Source organism: Mustela nigripes, chromosome 4 (genome assembly GCF_022355385.1).
Source record: "Mustela nigripes isolate SB6536 chromosome 4, MUSNIG.SB6536, whole genome shotgun sequence".
Taxonomy (NCBI): Eukaryota; Metazoa; Chordata; class Mammalia; order Carnivora; family Mustelidae; genus Mustela; species Mustela nigripes.
Genome location: NC_081560.1, coordinates 142,672,994 through 142,693,002, shown reverse-complemented (window position 1 = coordinate 142,693,002; position 20,009 = coordinate 142,672,994). Strand labels below are relative to the sequence as shown.

At 44.5% G+C, this 20,009-nt stretch overlaps 1 protein-coding gene across 8 annotated transcripts in view; it reads left to right on the top strand.

Annotated features, from left to right (window-relative positions):
* Positions 1-20,009, top strand: part of KCNMA1 (potassium calcium-activated channel subfamily M alpha 1) — a 725,872-nt gene that overhangs the window by 366,731 nt on the left and 339,132 nt on the right. The window lies entirely within an intron of this gene.

The window sequence follows — 20,009 nt, the reverse complement described above, 5'->3', positions numbered from 1 at the left end:
TCACCAGCCAAAGGATTTTGTGCAATGCTGAGGGTGCTGAGGCCAAAATGCCATGTCAGGGAAAATAAAGAAAGCATCCCTTGAATCACTCGCCTCTGGGAATCAGCCAAGTCTGAGAATCTCAGAGGTCCTTCAGCCCGTCCCTATGCACAAGGCTGGACTGCTCTCCCCTGCCTCAGGGAGAGGGTCCTTTCAAAAGCCTCCGGAAGACAAGATTCTACATGCGCCCTCCATCAGCTCTTCCCAGTCAAGAAAGAGAAGAGCTGTTTAAGTCTGGAAGACTCCCAACTGGTATGGCATGGAAGGTAAGCCTCTTTTAAATATCTCATCTTAATGCTTCTGGACCATATTTGAATTGAATCAAAGATCTTCTAAAGCCCCTTGTCTTCTTTCCTCATTCTCTTGCCAGGAGTGGCATGTTCTCACATGCCAGGGGGTGCAGACCCCGTCCGCTTCCATGCCAGGCTCAGCAAATGGGTTTGGGCATGTCGTGTGTCTGCCCCGGACAGAGCAAACCCTCACACGGGGGTGAGTATGGCGATCGGTTCGGAGAGATGCCTCGCCGCCTTCTTTCCCTTCCCCACCCTTTCAGCTCCTCTGTATTTCTCAGAAATAAAATGCTCTTATTAGATGAATTTGAATTGTGTCCTTTTTTACAGTGTCTACTGAGAGGCAGTCTTTGGTTCAGTAGATTCTGGTGTTCTCGGCTCCATGTGAGAGGTTGGAAAGGAATGGACTTCCCCAAGGCCAAGAGCCCCTTCCCTGGATACGCTGAAGCACCCCAGTGTCCTTGGGATTTCGTTCTGATTTTGCCAAGTCTTGGGAAAGCCAGCCTCGGGAGCCCTGTCTGGCTCTGTCTTCTTTTAGGAACTTGGAAAGAGTGTATTCCAAAGCTGGACATTCAGTCCTATTCTCCTCTTTTTTTCAGCAAAAATGCCAATAATCTTAGAACCAAGCCTGTGTCTCTTCTCCCTGAGGTCTGTCCTAGCCTTAGTCTTTCTTCTCTGTGACCGACCTGTGTGGTTTGGCATAGCGAGCCCTGGTTTATAAGAAGACCTTATGTTTATTGATGTTAGCCCTTCTACTTTCCATTTGCATTGCTGTGTTTGATTATAGCCATCTCCCAAGGTTCTGTCCTCTGGGTGACCTGATCAGCAGAGCCAACACCAAGGAGCCTTCCGTCTTTCTGGGGAGTCTCCGCGAAGAGTGCGCACATTAAGTAAGGGGAAGAAGTAGAATTTGTGAAGTAACCTGTATGGCAAGTCCATAGATTCCCAGGAATAAAACAACAGCAACAATGAAACAAACCTATGAGACATTGTAATCAAGCAGAGTAAATAAGAGAAAATGAAATTCTAGCCACATATAATATGCAAACGAAAAATGTCTAAGAAAGCTGAATGTCGATTCTTAAAATCCATTTTTCCATTCAAAGCTCTCATCGATTAGACACACTTGTAGTTTGGCTGGCCATCTGGGCGTCTTGGAAAGAGAGCTTTAAACTTCCCTTGGGAACTTACACGATATTATCACCCTCAAAAAACCTAGTCTTCTTCAGATCAATTTTTGTTAGCATTTACGCCCTTCACATATATCAGTCAAATAAATAAGTCTACAGGCTTTCCCTTTGCATGAGCCTAATTGGGTAGACACCATTGTGAGGTGGCTTGTGTCAGTGAATTTTAATCACAGCTGGCCTCCCCCACAATGGTGGGGAATGCTCCAGCAGCACAAGTTCAAGGTGTGAAGTCTCTCTGCACCCAGCCCCTTGAAGAGCAAGATAAAGGCTGATTAATATAGGAAAGAGGCTCTGAGGGGCTGCCCTGATGGCTCAGCGTCAGGCAGGTCTATTTGGTTGTGCTAATGGGCTGGTAGGCTGGCTGGTTCGTGATTCCCCTTCCGTGTGGCAGCAGGTGGGGAAGGCAGTTCAGTTAAATGTCATCATTGGTGGGCTCTGTGATCGTGTTAACCTTTCCAAGCTTACTGTACTCTGAAGAGGCAGTGGGTAAGTCATTTCCAAAGACAGCTTCGCCTATGCATCTTTCCTTTCCCGTTGCTGGGCAGTCCTTTTTCATTCAAGGATTCGAGGGGCCCTTCCTTGGGTCTTAATTTTCCTAGAGGGATCGCCCCAGAAGAATCACTCTTGCAGCTTCAAGTGATTGCTGTCTAGCTAGGACAGATTGTGCTCAGAGCTCCTGGAGTTGAAAGCCAAAGAGAATTACATTAAACTGTGTTAAAATTACGCTTCATCATCCCAGTGGTAGACTCTCTAGAAACACCCAAGCAGAGGGGAGTTGTTCCACCAACTCTTGGATAGACACAAGTGTCAGTTCCTTACAGACACAGAGAAGCGTTAAGCCCTCCAAACACAGCAATCCCCTCCCTCAAAAGATATTAAATGAAGCCACACAAGGCAGACACTGCCCCAAAGAACGGTTTCTTTTTTCATTTCTTTTTAAAGGTGTTCTGCCCAAGTTAAGGCCTGCGCTGCTCCAGCTCCTAATTCTGATGTCTCTTGATCTCTATGCCGACCCTTTCCTCCCACATGTTCTGATACTCTGTGAAGCAAAGATTTTTTAAAAATTGTACAACCGAGTCAAAAGTGCCCCAGACACCCTCTGGGTGATAATGTCACCATTGCTGGCCCCATCCCTGTCTGTTTCCTCTCTTTGACATAGGAACAGTAATTCTTTTCTAATAGATAAGAAAAAAAAAAAGACCCAACGATGTCAGTGTGAGTGCAGAATTCATGGGTTGCATAACACAGCAGTTCCTGCTGCTTCTAGAATTTCAAGAGAAAGTTGGAAGAGACAGAGGCTTCAGGCCCTGGGTATTTGCATTTTTTTTCCAGGGGCATTCTTGGAAAAGATGACTCACCTGTGGGGAGATATTTATTCCTTTGATTCATGTTTAAGCTCAGCTACTTCTCATGCTACAGTTCTGTGGATTATGAATATTTAATACCGCGTATACTGAAAATGAAGGTCAAGTCCTGCTTGCTGGTGACTTCAGTGCAGGCTCATGTCTCTGCAAGGCAAGCTACCTGCTGTTAGCCGAGTAAAGCTGAAAGGTTATACATTGTTAAAATTTTCCTTAATGACTTTGTCTGCTCCAAAATTGCTGGCACACAGTGGGGGCGCCTGCTGGTTTCACCAGTCTTTGCTCTTGGCTTCTCATATCAGCGATGCTGCTTTGGGGATATGGACATTAGAAGGAGGAGGGAAGAACAGTACAAATTTTGGAAAGCATCTCATCCAAGGGCTGGATTCCAGGCTAATGGCAGTGTTATGATGTGAAAATGGTCCTCCCCAGGTCTCCAACATTCATATAACATTTTGTGTGTGTATTCATCGGCTCATTCATCTTGGAGTCATTCGCTCATTTGAGACCTCTTCAGTGTACTACCACTGAAGATGTTCCACACGGTAAAATTGCTTAGGGTTAGGTATGGCTAAGGAAGATTATCTTGAAGATTGGAATAGAAATTGACAGGTTGTTTTCATCCTCTCCGAAAATAAAACTGGTACCGTTGATAGGATGGGGATACCCAGAGGCTTCGCAGAACTGGCCAACCCCCAGCAGTCTTACCCACTGAGTGTTCTCATAGGAGGGGCTCTAGTCCTCCAGCCTGGAAGTTGTCCTCAGAAAGGCCGGGAGAACTGACATTCCCTGTACGAGGTATGGTGCTAAGCATTACGGTACACACCACACATGACCTCACTGAATTCTCCCAACGATCTGATCGGGTGGGTGTGACTACTCTTCCTGCTGGGCAGGTGAGGAGGCTGAAGATGCAGCATTTTTTTCAACCCACAGAGCTCATCTGTCATTGGGTCTGGATTTGAACCAAGCATGTCTAAAGGCATCTCTCTTCCAGGTCTCGAAGTATGATTCCAGACTTCGAAGTGAGTCCGTGCCTTGAGTCAGGAGTTGTAAGAACAAGGAGTAGCTTAGCCTCTGTACCTGACTCGTCAGTCCTGTTTTCTCTTTTGTTCTCCATCTTTCCAATTTCTACCTTTGGAGTCACCAAGTCTGCAAGTCAGCAGTGCCTACGGGAGTCTTAGCAAGCTTCCTTCCTAGGACACGAGACATGTGGGACATGTCTGTGGAATGTGTTCTGTCTGGTGTCTGTTTAGGTCTGGATTCATTTCTTCCTAAATTATGGCTTAATGAGACTCCCTTCTCTTTTCTCTCAGTGGGGAGGCAGCACTGGGTGATGGAATAGGGTCGAGTTAGCACAGAACAAGGAAAGCTGATTGTTTCTCAGGGGCTTCTCTCATTTACGGGATTCTTTCCCAGTAGAAAGACCTTTCGCTTCCTCCCATGGTACTGACCTTGTCCTCGGTGCCTGTCATTTTGGCACACAAAAACAGGTAATGAGAGAGTCCCCGTTTCTCCATCAGACAGGTTCTTTTATCTCTCTAGAGAGTTGTAGGATTTCATTAACTGGTTGTAGTTTTGCATTGTGTTCCTAGAAAGTTAGTACCATCAAAGCAATGCACCCAAGGAGAATTTGTTCCCAGAGATGTTTCTGTGGAGATCTTTGCAGCACCGTCGGATACCCGATCTCCTCCAGCCGGTCTTATTCTTACTGGCCGTCGCACAGGTGTCGACCCAGTGCCTCTGTGTGCCAGCTTTGTAGCGGACACCTGGCAGAGCTGCGAGGATCGCGTTGTCACCTCCACGACAGCACAAAGTCATCTGTAAATTACTACAAAGGCTGTTCTCACTTTCCCCATGAGCACGCCACCCCCCCCCCCCCCCCACAGGAAGAACAGCTGGAGAGCCCACGGCATAGGCAAGAAAGCTCTCCACCTCACTCTGTCCCCAGCTCCTTTATGGAACTTGACATTTCTAGGTGCTGTGCTGAGAAACTCCCTGCCGTTCTCTGCCTTGAGGTCCTCGTTGAGGAGTCCTGCTGTGCACTGAACCTCTGTTGAGGAAGTCAACACAAGTCCCTGTGTGTGCAAAGCATCTCCCTGTTCTTTTTCTTTTTTCTTCCTTTTTTACATACTCCCCCCCCCCCCCCAATTTTCTCTGTCCCTCACTGACATTTTTATTGCCAGGCTTTGGTTTGGAAAATTATGGGTAGGGAAAGTTCAAGGGCAGGATGTTCAGAACAGCACTGCACATCTGTGAAGGGAGCACAACAGGAGAGCCTGCAGCTGTTGAAAGAATGGAGTGTCAGATGGTGGAGGAGCTGGGCCCTGGGAGGGGTGGGGGAGGGGAGGCCCCCTCAGGGCAAAGAGTCTGTAAATAACTCCCAATGGGAAGTCCTTGTCCCCTGGCAGAGTTTAACCTTTAATGGCAACACCAGATTCTCTGACACGGGTGCAACCCCAGCTCAGCTGTGCTACTTCTTCTGGCTTTCCAAAATGCCATTTTCTTTTTTATTTTTTTTAAAATCAGGTGAGCACAAACCTGGTAGAGGAGACAGGTGGAGGATATGGAGGATATGCTGGAGGGTAGCTCCTCTTTGTTCTTCTCCCTTCCCTCTGGGTGAGGTGGTCTCAGCTGCATGCCTCATTTCTCATTGCACAGGTGATACAGAGCTACCACTTGTGACCGTGTCCAGAAGCATCCGGACCTGCTCCTCTTTAGCATTTCCTTGGAAAAGCTCAGGGACTATGTTAGGAGTGGGAGGGAAGACAGAGCTAGACCTTCCAGATTTGCTACAAAAGATAACCTGAGAGAATGACATGTCTGAGCTTGAAGAGACTTCAGAGTCCTCTTGGTGCCTCTGTTCCCTGGGCCTCACCACCCTCAGTGACCCGCTCAAGGACACCCAGCTGGCCAGGGGCAGACCTAGAGCCAGCACAAATCTCTCCCGTTTCTTCCTGATCCCTTGGGTTCATTCTACCAAATATAAAGTGAACAAAGATGTGATGGCAAATATTACCCATGGACTAGCAAAACAAATAGTGATTTTTACGCCCATTTTGAAGTCTCAGGCTGTCATCATGGGGGCAAATTTAGGGCCATGGAACAGAACAAAGATAATGCCAGGTGAGCACTTGGGATTCATTTGCCTCATCCCCCTGGGCAAGAGGCTCTGAAATTCCTTGATTTATGATCCTTTTTTTTTTTTTCCCCTTCCGTACTATTTCAGGGGGGAGGTAAGAGCTCAGCTGTGTTGTGGAAGGTTAGCAAGGCTGAGTGCTTTGGTTTGGCTTGTTTGGAATTTTTTTTTTCCTGGAATTTGTTATGCATGACTTTTGAGGACATTTTGCCCAATGGCTCATTTGTTTCCCTATGAAAACACTATCTGATAACTACGTCTATAAATGCATATTTACTCTCCTCTCCAAAATTAGAATGAATTATTTCTTCAACTCTCACCACTGTCCAGAATTTCAGAAGAGAACTTTGGATTATCTGACACTGTTTCAGCCCTTTTGGCTCTTGTAACAGAAGGACTGTTTTAGGGAAAATGAAGAAAATGCATTCCTTTGAAGATTCAGTTAGTTGTTTATGTCTTCTGCTGTGAGCGTGTATTTATAATGCTCGAGGGCTGGATTTTCTCCCTGGTCCTCTACCTAAGGTCATAGTCAGATATGCCTTCAGGACCGCCAAGGGATCAGGGTGGGAGCCATCTGGAGAGAAAGGTTAGCACTCAGAACGGTTTAATCCAAACCCAAGGACAAAGCTCATGCTTATACCACCGCCATGCTTGTGCTGAGGTTTGGTACAGTCTGTTACAACTTTATGATAGGTCTTACGGGCTGCAGATGAGAATGGAGATGTGACCTCTCTTTCTGTTTTTATTCCCCCTGTCCTTCTTCCTGACGCACTGACAAATGGTAGTGTTGGGGACACTCTGGTCAATGACGAGTCATTTGTGGCTTAAAAATGGAATTTCTTGCAGCAAAGATGCCCTTGGGACTTTCTGATGCACATGTCACTATTCATAGAATTTGGGAGAAAGGAGTGTATTGCATCTGTGCGTGTGTATCTATAAGGGACAATACTGTCCCAACTCTAGATTGATGGGAAAACCTAGAATGGGAGGTCTGGCCACAAGTCTCATCATAACAGGGATTTCTAGGAACATCGCCAAAGGCAAGGGAAGCAAGGGCAAAAATGAACTATTGGGATTTCATCAAGATCAAAAGCTTTTGTACAGCAAAGGAAACAGTTAACAAAATCAAAAGACAACTGACAGAATGGGAGAATTATTTGGAAACGACATATCAGATAAAGGACTAGTGTCCAAAATCTATAAAGAACTTAGCAAACTCAACACCCAAAGAACAAATAATCCAATCAAGAAATGGGCAGAGGACATGAACAGACATTTCTGCAAAGAAGACATCCAGATGGCCAACAAACACATGAAAAAGTGCTCCATATCACTCAGCATCAGGGAAATACAAATCAAAACCACAATGAGATATCACCTCACACCAGTCAGAATGGCTAAAATCAACAAGTCAGGAAATGACAGATGCTGGCAAGGATGCGGAGAAAGGGGAACCCTCCTACACTGTTGGTGGGAATGCAAGCTGGTACAACCACTCTGGAAAACAGCATGGAGGTTCCTCAAAATGTTGAAAATAGAACTGCCCTATGACCCAGCAATCGCACTACTGGGTATTTACCCTAAAGATACAAACGTAGTGATCCAAAGGGGCATGTGGACCCGAATGTTTATAGCAGCAATGTCCACAATAGCCAAACTATGGAAAGAACCTAGATGTCCATCAACAGATGAATGGATAAAGAAGATGTGGTATATATACACAATGGAATAATATACAGCCATCAAAAGAAATGAAATCTTGCCATTTGCGACAACATGGATGGAACTAGAGCGTATCATGCTTAGCGAAATAAGTCAACCAGAGAAAGACAACTATCATATGATCTCCCTGATATGAGGAAGTGGTGATGCAACATGGGGGCTTAAGTGGGTAGAAGAAGAATCAATGAAACAAGATGGGATTGGGAGGGAGACAAACCATAAGTGACTCTTAATCTCACAAAACAAACTGAGGGTTGCTGGGGGGAGGGGGTTTGGGAGAAGGGGGTTGGGGTTATGGACTTTGGGGAGGGTATGTGCTTTGGTGAGTGCTGTGAAGTGTGTAAACCACAGACTTGTACCCCTGGGGATAAAAATATATGTTTATAAAAAATAAAAAATTAAGAAAAAAAAATAAGAACAGAGATTACAAAAGAAACTTCAGATTCCTCTTGGTGCCACCATTCCCTGGGCCTTAGCACCCTCAGTGACCTGCTCAAGGACACCCAGCTGGCCAGGGGCAGACCTAGAGCTGCCTAGAGCTGAGAGCCATGAACCCATGCCCTTAAAGGTATCAGTCAGGTAAGAGATCCCTATTAAGTATGAACTGTGTGTAAGACATTTGCTAGGTATGGAGGATTGAGAATACTATGCCTCAGTCTAGATCTTTTTCATTAGGACTTTTAAATTATATATATTTTTATAAGGGTCAGAAAGTCTAGCCATCATATAAGAGATAGAGGGTGAAAGGGCATAAATACAGGAAAAAGATAAAGATAGGAAGAATGAGGTAACAAAGCAAGACAACAGTGAGATTTCACTAGGCAGTCTATCTTCACTCTCTAACATGAGCACTACAGAGGGACTGAAAGTAGAGAAGCCGAGGAGACAGCTGGGTCTTGGGAATGGTCTGGCTCTCGGGAGGTTTTGTGTTGAGGAGGTAGAAAACTCCATCTCCTCTTGATTCTAGGGATCCACAGGGGGGCCTCTCATTATGGCCTGTGCTATGTCCTCTGACTTTTATTTTCAGTGTGTGCAGAACCCAGCAAAGCCTTGCCTTGCTATGAGCCATGGGGTTAAAGAATTGAGAGTGTTTCAAGGGGTAGCATCACAGAACCAGATAAGAAATCATCCCTCATGGCCATAAGACCTGTTCTCCAGTACCACATGATGGAAATCTTTGGAAACGTCTCTCTGGAAATTTCCAGAAGTGACTGACTGGACGACATCCACTCCACCTTTCTGAAACCAAGGTCAGGGTGGAATACGCCATTCAGGGGCATTGTCTATGAACTTGCCAGGTTCTGAGCATCCCGGGATGTGGTGGGAGGAATGTTATGTCCGAGGGAGGGGGTGCTACTGACGAGAGGGTCGAGCCACATTTGGAGACCAGGGTTTGCCTTGGGCGGGGGGGGGGGGGGGGGTGGGTCACATGATGCTCTTCATGGGTGTAGGTGCTTGTGCCTTCTTGGGTCCCTTTCTCTGTACAGAATATTGAAAGTTACATTTTGTGACTGCATTCCTATAAAGATGAACATAATCCAGGCTGGATTTAGTATCATGTATTCATTATTATTATATTTATTTTTTCTTCTGATTTTAGAAAAATGAAAATTAAGGCATTATTATAGGTCACTGGAAATCTGGTGGGTTGTAGGCACTGTGTCTGCTGTGCCTGATGGAAAGTTGGCTCTGGTTCCTCCTTTTCTGTCAGCCCTATCCATCTGGAAATTTTCACAGATAACAAAACAAGCCCGGAGACGGAGGCCTAATATCCTATCCCTCTCAGTGTCACCTAATTGTTTCAGATGAGGAAATTAAAAATAAACATTCCATTTCGAACCATGTCTTTTGACTCGGCTTTGGGAAATAGGAACTTTTAGCACCCCAACCTTAAGCAAAAAATGTCACCTGTTGATAGGTCCAAAATTTTTTTTTCCTTCAGAAAACCTAATAATCTTCTGATGAGTTTTAGAGAAAAACATGTGCTTTGTCCATCCTTCTGTCTGAAAATGAGCCTTGCCAGTTTAGGGGATCTGTTTGCTCAGACCACTACAGTGAAAAATACCACTCCCTCCAGCAAGGTTTGGTAGGCTCCAGGAGATGGGGGGCAGGCCGATGTTAGGAAAGTGGGAGGATCTGGTGGGGACTGAGCTGCGGTGAGAGCTCAGTCCTCTATCCCAAGGTGGCTTCCCAACTCCAGCTGATTGTCCCTGAGCAGAACAGAGGCTCGTGGGGTCTGATCTTTCTGCGTTTCAGAGAGAGGAGAGGAAACCAGGCTTTATGCGGAATCTCCAGTTTTAAAATACTGCCCACGGCTCCAGATCTTTGAAAGTACTCTGCAGGCCAAACAAAACACTTCTGCAGGCCAGATTTGGGCCTCCCGTCTTCAATCTTTATTCTAAACTGTCTCTCTTTCTGGTCTTGAATTAGCTCTGCTCTCTGAGTGCCAAAAAACCTTCTTAACTCTTGATTCTCCATTCCCTGGAAAGGGCCCCTTCCCTCTCTGAAGTAAGGAGCCCACGGTCTCCAGGTGCTCTGGCTTGTTTCCATCTAACGCACTTGCAAATGCTGCTTAGGTAAGTGTCCACTCCTCTCTAGGCAGATACTGTATGTCACAGCAATAAATCACCCACAACTTACTGTAAATCCCTAAAGCTACATATCACGAACTCAACGTCATCCCTGAAAATAACGTCGTTAGGACCTCATAAACATACACTCTGTTTGTTTAAGAACTGCAAGAGCTTTTTAAACATGGTTGCTAAGTCACAAGAGTGTATTTTCCAGGACATAAATGGAAGTGAACATAACCCCCTTAAATTGTCAGGTTCTTTATAAGAAAAGAGGCCCAAATCTATCTGGTCTGCTGGTGTATTAATGTGACCAAGGCAGAGTTGATTATACTACACGTTTGTAATTGATAAGTATTGGAGAGTATCTTCCGACTTACTTGTCTAAATGGACACATTATATGAAATTTGGTTCAATTTCTAGCCTATGTGGGTATAGTTAATGAGTGAGTTAACATAGATAAATCTTGGCTATATTTTTTATAAAGATTTTATTTATTTATCTCAGAAAGCAAGCTAGAGAGAGAGAGAGAGAGCGCATGAGAGCAGGGGAGAGGGGTAGGAGACATAGAAGCAGAAAGCAGACTCTCCGCTGAGCAGGGAGCCCATTGTGGGACTCCATCCCAGGACCCTGGGATCTGACTTGAACCAAAGGCAGACGCTTAACTGACTGAGCCACCCAGGCACCCCTTGGCTGTACTTTTTTATTAACCTTAAACTTTGCAATTTGCTTAGCATTCAGTTCAACATTTACTGATGAAATTCTAATGCTATGGCCCCTTCAAAAATGAAATCAGAAGCATTTCTGGATCTTTCTTCCTACCTCTGGTCCCAAGTCTGAGCTACAGCTTCATCCCCTTATCTTTCACTTTTTACAGGGAAACTTGCAGCTAATGTTAAGGTAGCTTTGTTAGACTCTGATTATAAAGCTCAGATATTTTCAGAGCTACAAAAATGATGGCCATTCCATTATGATATCCTGACTCCAGTAGAACTGCTTCATCAGTCTGGTTTCCAAATGGAAAATACTCATACTGCCTTTTACTTATCATGGTACTCTCAGGAAGAAAATGTAGGTAGGACTCCAGGGCCATTAGATGTTGGGATCTACTATAAGGCACTTGTCCTTCTTAAAGATATTCAGTACATGTTCTTTATGCCCAGAGAGCCCCTGTCTCTTCCTTTGAGAGCTGGTATTTTCACCTCTCTCTCTCTCTCTCTGCTCCCCCTACCTCTTGCCCAAAGATGAACCCATGGCCCAGTTTGAGACACAGTCGATCTTGATGCCTTGGAGGGAAATTCAGGGACCGTATATAAAGAACGATGAAGGTCATGGAGGTCGTGAGATGGCTCTAGCTGGCACATGCTTTTCCACTAGCATCAGAAGGAAGGGTGGGGAGTCCAGTAAGGATTTTGCCTTCTTCATAAAAGCATGAACAGGAAGGCTAAGGCAAGGTCTGTAGAGAGCGGCAGTGATAATGGAGGTGCGCTCCAGGTGGCCATACTGCCTATCCGTGCCTTGGCATGCAGTCTATCGCTGGGTACTTGGTGAGGCTGGAGAGCAGATACAGATGGGGCATTCAGTGACTGCGTGTCTACACTCATGCGCATATGCTCAGAGGAGGAATGAATGAGTATGTTGGTCCCTACATCAAGTAAAATTAGAGAAGGCAATATGTGTGACTGCCTTGTGCCATGGTGATGGTTCTCCTGTGGGTCAAGCACCACTTCGGAAATTTGATGACTACTGTAGGAACTTTGGTTGCAAGGGACTCTAAAATTGGTCCATGGACCCCATGCTAAGGATTCTTGCTCTGCAGGGTAGGTTCATCTGCTCAAGCACTGCTGTTTCTTCTGCTATGAAGACCACGTGCCAGACAGAGGGCAGTCCTCATACCCAACGATCCAACAGAGATTGAGAACCCTCCCTTCCTGGCCTATAAAACACGTCTAATCACGAGACTCTCCGTGGGGTGTTTTCTCCTCTTGAGCAGTCATACCCCTTCCCCCGCTGCATTTGAAATCTTGAAAATGGAGTTTGGGATGCCCATACAGACACAAGCGGCTGCCACTTCTCCAGAAGGCTGTGTCTCTCACCTGTGGCTGCAGAGTCCCTGTGGGACGTCTGTGGGCTCATCCGACCCGTCTGTAGACCGGTGTGACAGAAAAACCAAAGAGCAGCTTCCGGAGAGAAGCCCCATCTCTCCCAAGTTCCCGGCTTCTTTCAAATTTCTTCCTGCCTGCACCTGTCTCCAAGCCAGCCAACTGTGACAGTTTAATTGGTGCGGGTGTGGGGAAGCAGTCAGGGGTGACTGGTGTTCCGGAAGAAGGAGACTCCCTTGAAAGGAGTGAGGGGAACCAAGACAGGCCTGGCAGCTTCGGGGAGGGGCAGAAGGTCAGCAACCCTTGCTTGAAAAGGGTGTCGGCTGGAGGAAACGTCTGCCAGCTACTTCCACCCCGAGTTGCTTGGCCAGTTCTGTGCATTCATGTGTGTTGTTGCTGCCTTGTCCATGGGGGGACAAAGAGGTCACCGGAGGGCTCTGGCCTGGAATGAGAATGGATGGAAAGGAAGGCCAGCGCTGCCTACGAGCTAGGAGCAGAATCCGGACTCAGACCATCCTCGGGCTTACCCTGCTCTACCACTTCATAGTCCTTGTCCTTGGGCAACCTACTTAGGCTTTCCAAACTGTAAGGCCTTTTTTGGTGTGAAAGAGGTGAAAATGGTGACGAGGGACAGGGGTAATATGTACCTGGCAGCCGTGGGCGCACACCATCAGATCATGCCCCTAAAAGGCTCTGAGTGCCGTGCCCAGCGTGAACGCAGCCCCCCGAATTTAGATATTTCTGTTGTCCTTTTGAGGTTTGTTTTGAAGCTTTTAATCAGGTCTTTAGAGAGACAAGATGTAAACTCATTAAAATTAGGAAACAAAACAAGAATTTGCAAGGCAGTGATGTGGTTCATTATCAAGGTGGTGCGCAGGACCCGAGCTTCTTAAGGCTGCAGCTCTCGACTCATTAGCGTCTGGGGAAGGCTGTAGAGTGGGTCACAATGAGCACTTCTCAAGGATGAGATTGAATAGCTTTTGGTGAAAATACTGCTCCAGAAGGTCATTGTGATTGGGTGAAAATTTGTCTCAGTTCTATGCGTGGCACTGTGTATACCATATAAAGGTATGTGTTTCTACAGGCTCTTGCCTTGAAATCTGTTTCTTACTATGCGTCTTGTGAAAATGTTGTGTGAGCTGTGTTAGCTTTGAGTCCAGAAGAGAGTGTGCTTTCCGAACTGCAGTCAGGGTCCAGGCACAGGTGGAAATGAGATAATATGGAAGGAGAGCATAGGATGAACAGTCCATAAGACCATCCTTCCCCTCCACTACCAGCAGCATCAAGTTCCAGGAGTTCCCCAGACCACCCCCAGCTCTGATAATTCCAAGGACCACAAAACTCATTAGAAGCTTTTATGCTCAAAGACGGTTTCCTTCAGGGAAAGGACACAGATTAAACTCAGCCAAGGGAAGAGGTACATAGGGCAGACCCAGCAAAGTGCCAGAGCAGGAGCTTCCATTGTTCTCTCCCTGTGGAGTCATGGTGTTAACGTTGTTAACTCAGTTAACTCAGTGTTAACTTTTCCGGCATCCATATGTGACAACACAGAGAGAATATTGCCAGTGTGGGTAGCTCACCAAGCCAGGTGGTCAGAGTTCTTTTGGGAGCTCCAACATACAAACCTGGGTGACTGTCCATAGCATAGACTGACCTCAGTCTCCAGTCTTTTTTGAAAGTTGACAAATAGCCATGTGACCCAAAGCCCCCACCGTATATTACATTGTTAGACTTTCTGGTGTGGTTAACCACTCCTCCCCATCCTGCCAATTGCTTTTTTACTTCCTGGCTGATGTGAGACACTCAAGCAAAGACTTTTAATCAGGCCTGACATCCAAAGACTTGGAGATTGCATTGCAGAGGCAGAGGGCCAAGGCCAGACTTCTCTCTGGCAAGGTTAATATTTTTCTACTAGAGGAACTCTAGTAGTTCTACTAGTAGTTTCTAGTAGTTTCTCACTAGTAGTTTCTACTAGTGAGGGAACTTTGCTGCCTGAGGGGGGTCTTTCCTGGAGAGGATTTGGGGTGGGTCCTTCAATCATATGCAAGAGTAGCAGAGGAGAGGGAAATGCTAATTCACAGAGTTGAGTGTTTCCAGTGTCTGGTAATGTTAGCGAAATCACTGTTGAAAATAGTGATTTATCCATTCCTGTGTACACCCAAGCTTAATAGCTGCGCAAGGGGACAGGGAAAGGGCCACCTGGATGCATGGTCCCCATGTGAGTGAGCTTGCCCAGGGCACAGCAGGATTTGGGGCTGAGCCCATTTGCTGCCATTTCTAGGTGACCAGGAGTCCTGTGCCCTATTTCTTTGCAGACCCCATGGATGGGCCTCCAGGGGCCTCCTGGCAGGTTTGGTAAGGAAAACATCTGCTTCCCTGATCCAGTTTAATCCCCCCCACCCACCCCCGCCTCGACCAACCCCGTAAGGCTTGATGAGGTCAAAACCAGAAAACCCAAGACCCCAAGCTGGGGATAAAATGCAGATCCGGCATGCATCAGGCCATGCTGCCCCCTTGCCACCTGACAAATGAGACCATCTCTAGCAAGGGACAGTTTGTAATTGTGCAATCAAATTAACTTGGATTTCAGCTTAATGAAGTGCTTAATGTCCTGAATGAGGCCGAGTCCTAATGTTTGGAGAAGCAAGCCTGACCCCAGGAAAAGAAAGAACAGACTTTAGTTGATAGCTCCTAGTATTAATTGTGCTTGCAAAGTCAACCTTTTTAGAAATTCATCCTTTCATGCAGGCAATCTGTTAGCACCCAGTTCTGCTAGCTATAGTTTTGCTAAGGGGTTTTCCTGCTGTAGCGCGTAAACAGGACAGCGGAAAGAACATTTTACTGGAAATCTCTGCTGAACTCTATGTCCCAGGGCATGTTTCTTAATTTCACAGGATCTCAGCTTTCTCATTTGAACAATAAAAAAATATTTCTCTTTTTCTCTGAAGTTCCCCCCCCACCTTTTTTCCCCTAGAAGTGTTTTGTTGCAGTTAAAAACGGATAGTCTGGAGGCAGGTAGACCTGGTTGCAAAATCTGATGCTGTCAGTTACTAGCTGTGTTCCCTTGGGAAGAAATTAACCTCTCTGAGACTTACTATCCACATCTGCCAATGTGGATCATAATAATTTCTGCTTCTTAGTACCGAGAACAGTAAATGAATACTCCATATAAAGCATCTAGTACAGGACATAGACTATATTGGCATTTATTAGACCCAATGTTATGATTGTGAAATTATTTTCAGTGTGAATTATACCTCACTAACTTGGTACCAATCGTTTTGATTTTTATTAAGCCGACGGTTTAGCTCTTGTTTAGAAAATGTCTCATGATTTGGTAATTAACTCAATAAATATTTGTTGAAAGGTTGTTACGTGCCAGGCACTATCTTAAGCACTAGGCACTTGCCAACGGTAGTGGCGGAAGAAGAAAGATAATAAACATATCGACAAATGAATACATAAGATAATTTCAGTTGATGATGAGTGCTGGGAAGAAAATAAAACTGGTAATGGGAAAAGCAGGGTCTCTTAACATTTTTGTGCTGAGGACTTCTTTGTCAGTCCAGTGGAGTGTGTTTCTCTCTTTTGAGAATATTTATAAATGCATAATATAAAAACAATGGATGATAAGAAAACCAGTTACATGAAGATACAGTTATTAGAATATAAAAATCAAACTCATGATAGAGTATACGTGCTTCTCTCTTTGTACATTCTTATCAAGAACAAGTGCAACAGTTCTAAGAATGCCCCTTTAATTTTAAAGTAGGATTAATGTAAATGATATTTTGAGGCATAAGCATCAATTGTAATCTTACATATAAATACCTGAGATTTTTATTGCTAACCGAGTCAGAAGTGTCACTGAGACTGTCTTAAATTATTGCCTGCATTTATAATTAAAGAACAGCCTAAATTTGAGATAGAGGTTAAGGTCATGGAATCCCTGAATATTATGCAAGGGCCTCCTGATAATCTGTGCTACTGGGTAAAAGCCCTTGGAGTAGAGAGTGACTTGTACTGGGGGTTGAGCTGTTTTACTGAGATGAATAATGTCACTTATACTTTAGCCATAGTGGACATATAGATTAATGGAATGGGATTGAAAGTATAGATATAAACCCATACATCTATGGCTGACTGATTTTTGATAAGGGTGCCAGTATCATTCAATGGGGAAAGAGTAGCATTTTCAAAAGACAGTGTTGGGATGACAACTGGATGAGCCGTGTGCAAAATAATGAAGTTAGACCCCCACCTCACAGCATACGCAAAATTCACTCAAAATGGGTCAAAGGCTTAATGTAAGAGCTGAAACTATTAAACTTTAAGGAGAAAACATAGGGGTAAACTTTTGTGACACTGGATTTGGCAATTAGTTCTTAGATATGATACCAAAAGCCTAAGCAACAAAAGAAAAAAAAATCCACAAATTAGACCTCATCAAAGTCAAAAACTTTGGGTTTCCAAGGACACTACTAAGAATTGAAAAGACAGCCTACAGAATGGGAGAAAATATTTATTTATGTATCATATATCTCACAAGAAACTTGTATGTGGAATATATATTAAAAAAACTTCTAAACACAGTAATAAAAATACAATCCAATTTAAAAAATGAGCAAAGGTTGGATATTCATCAACACAGTCATCATTAGGAAAGTATAAATTAAAAGCAGAATGAAATACCACCTCACACTCACTCCTATGGCTATCCTCAAGAAGGCAGCTCATAACAAGTGTTGGTACGTGTGAGAAAGTCAACCAACTGCAAACCTGTGCTTTGCTGGTGGGAATGTAAACTGGTGCAGTAGCTTTGGAAGGCAACCTGACAATTCTTCAAAAAGTTCATCATAGAGTTCCCGAAAGACACAGCTATTCCACTTCTTGAACTGTACCCAACACTAATGAAAACGTGGACACACATGTTCATGACATCATTAATCATAACAGCCAAGAAATGGCAACAACCTTAGGTTGTCAGTGGACAACGCATCAAGAGCATGTGGTTTAACCACGTGATGGAATCTTATTTGGCCTTAAAAAGGAACCACGTCCTGATACATGGCTGCACCATGGATGAACCATGAAAATGTTATGCTGAGTGAAAGAAGCCAGTCACAAAAGACTACATATTGTATGGCTCCATTTATATGAAATGTCCGGAACTGGCAATACAGAGGGACAGAGAATAGAGGAGTGCTTGCTTCAGCTTGCATGAGTTCAAAGATGGAGGATGGGTGGCTAAAAGGTACAGGCTTTCTTCCTAAGGTGACCAAAATATTCTCAAGTTTCCTTTGGTGATGGCCACACAACGTTGCGAATATACCAAATACTATTGAATTGGATCGTTCAGGGAGGCGAATTGCATGGTGTATGAATCATAGGTCAATAAAGCTGATGCCCACAGAAGAAGTCATTCTGACGTGATGTGGAGAACTGGGTATGGGGCACAGGATTAAAGGAAGGAAGCATTTCAGAGGCTGTTTCATTAGTCCCGTTTGAGAGCATGACACCTTGGGCTGGGAGGGAGGCAGTAGAGGGGGTGAGTGCACACTGGAGGTATCAGAGACAGACAGAGCCGTTCAGTTGAAAAGGGAAAAAAATGAAGAGTGACTTCTAGGCTGTTGACTTAATAACTGGTATTTTTCCTCCTAGAAGACTTGAGGTTTAGTTACAAGCTACAGAAATGTTGAGAGGGTACCTAAACCCTACAAACTCTTTGGAGAGCCGTGCCATCATTATCAATTTCATTGTAGCTTTTAACAGAGTGCATATGCGTATGCACACACACTCACCACATTTTTACATGCCGTCTCGGGCATGCAAAGAAAGAACATAAAAGCCACACGCTTTGGAAAGCCACGCCAGGGAGAGAGAATGAACCCCCAGCCTCATCGCTTCTCATGCCGATGCTGAATTTGTTCAGTGGAAAGAGATCTGTGATCAGAGCAAGTAGGAAAGAATCTATTCAAGAATTTATGTATCTTAAACATGTCCATCAAGCATAATTTTCTCCCTATCACATGTACAAATAGTGAAGGAGAGGAAAATGTCATTTCAGGGCTGTGGGTATTATAGGATTTTGAGAATGTTAGCAAAATAATGGATAAAATAACCATGATTGCTTCAGTCACCTGGTCCCAGCTGAAGTCCAGGCTAAGTAAATTGTCAGTACAGGCGTGTTAAAATCCTTGTTACTTAAGGTCCTTCTCTGGAGACAGCATGGCTTCAGTAATGAACGAGCTCTGGAAATTAAAGAAGTAATCACATTGTTAATTGAGATTATTCGCTTCACCTCAAGCAGAAGTAAATGGAACGGATTCCTCCTGAGCGGGTGCATGGCACTGTTGTGGGGAGCCAAGGTTTTCCATGATGGTGAGCCCTCCATGGCTCATGTTCTCGTAGAAACAGAAGGCATTTTCCCTGGGTGGATGGAGGGTTGGAGGAAGACGTCCCCAGAACCTTAGCCTTGAGCCAGACAGGCAGGAGTTGCTATGCACTCAGTTATGCTTGAGGAAGATATATTTCCCTCGATATTTTTTCCCTCTTCTTCCAGGGCTCCTCAGGAGTTGGGATGTCCAGCCCCCTAAAATTAATTGACAGAGGGCTTACTTCTAATCCCAACGGCACCAAAAGAACTTTGCTTTTTCCTGTATTAACTCTCAGTTAGACAGACCCACTGGTTCATTTTCCTCATCCACAGAGGATAGAGTCAAATAAGAGAACTTGTGAAATCATCTATATTTTACCGCTCTTTTTTTAAAAAAAAAATATTTATTTATTTGTCAGAGAGAAAGAGAGAGAGAGAGAGAATGAGCATAAGCAGAGAGAGTGGCAGGCATAGGGAAAGCAGGCTCCCCACTGAGCAAGGATCTTGATATGGGGTTCAGTCCCTGGACCCTGAGATTATGACCTGAGCTGAAGGCACACGCTTAACCGACTGAGCCACATAGGTGCCTTAGTCTTGGTTGTTTTCTCAAATTGAGGTGAAATTCACACAGTATACAATTAACCATTAGTCATATTAAAGTGTACAATTCAGTGGTATTTAATATATATTTAATATTTAATATAGTCACCTGATTAGGGCAACCATTACCTCTTTTTAGTTTTAAGACACTTACACCACCTGCAAAAGAAACCTCATACCCATAAGCAGTGACCTCCTGCCCCTGGCAACTTGTCTGCATTCTGTTGCTATGGGTTTATGTTTTCTGGATGTTTCATTTAAGTGGAAGCATTCATCTATGTCTGGCTTCTTTCCCGGAGCATTATGTATTCAAGATTCATCCATGTTGCATGTATGTCCTTCCTTTTTATGACTGAATAGTATTCCATTGTATGGATTTGTCACATTTTGTTTATCCATTCATCAGTTGATGTGCATTTGGGTTGTTTATACTTTTTTGGTTATTTTGAATCATGCTGCTATGAACATGTCTGCCCAAGAATTTGTTTGAATTCCTATTTCAGTTCTTAGAATTGCTGGGTCATCTGATTACTCTATGTTTAACTTTTTGAGGACTGACCAAATTGTTTCCCACAGACTTTGGACTCAGACAGATTTGGGATTCGGGTCTAGATCTGCA